Source organism: Otolemur garnettii, unplaced genomic scaffold (genome assembly GCF_000181295.1).
Source record: "Otolemur garnettii isolate 467f Iridium unplaced genomic scaffold, OtoGar3 scaffold00008, whole genome shotgun sequence".
NCBI classification, from domain to species: domain Eukaryota; kingdom Metazoa; phylum Chordata; class Mammalia; order Primates; family Galagidae; genus Otolemur; species Otolemur garnettii.
The window spans coordinates 12,121,005-12,121,797 of NW_003852403.1; the positions used below are offsets into that span (position 1 = coordinate 12,121,005).

Genomic DNA, 793 nt, shown 5'->3' on the forward strand with positions numbered 1-793 from the left:
ATATGCTGAAGTATACAATGGTGCCAAAAATATACACATTTTAAGAAAGGAAAAAACTGTAACACTCAAGTCACTTTTTTTTTTCTTTTGAAAGAGTCTCAATCTGTTGCCCTGGGTAGAGTCTGGTGGCTGTCACCCTAGCTCACTGCAACCTCAGTCTGTTGGGCTTGAGCAATCCTTTTGCCTCAGCCTCCTGAGTAGCTTCAGGCATGGGCTACAATGCCCAGCTAGTTTCCGCGCTTTTAGTAGAGAAGAGAGTCTTACTCTTACTTAGGCTGGTCTTGAACTGAGTCAAGCAGTCTACCCGCCTCCCTCTCTCAGGGTGCTAGGATTACAGGGTGAGCCACTGTTCCTGGCCTCTAGTCACATTTAACTTTTGCAATTACAAGAGGTGCTCAACATGACTTGTATTTACCTTTCATTATTGGTATATATTATTACAATTTTAATATAGTTTTTCCCTTTCTTCAAGTATGTATGCATGTTTTTGGCACCCTCTATATAGGTTAAAATGATATAGTGTCTGGGATTTGCCTCAAAATCATCCAGTGGAGTGGTGGGGAAGTGAGAGTATTAAAAAAACAAGATTGTCCATGAATTGGTAATTGTTGCAGCTGGATGGTGGATCCATGGGATTTATCTTTACTTTTGAATAAGATTGAAATTTTTCATAATCAAAAGTTAAAAAAGAAGAAAGAAAAAGAAACCAGGGTTTAATCCAGATATATGTGACTCCAGAATGTTAACTTTTAACCATTGCACCATTGTTTCTCATCAAAATGGTGTAACTGGC

At 38.8% G+C, this 793-nt stretch overlaps 1 protein-coding gene across 2 annotated transcripts in view; it reads left to right on the forward strand.

Moving 5' to 3' along the window:
* The window catches only part of ANXA7 (annexin A7), a 30,420-nt gene that overhangs the window by 4,892 nt on the left and 24,735 nt on the right, over nucleotides 1-793 (forward strand). The gene's annotated exons all lie outside the window — the stretch shown is intronic.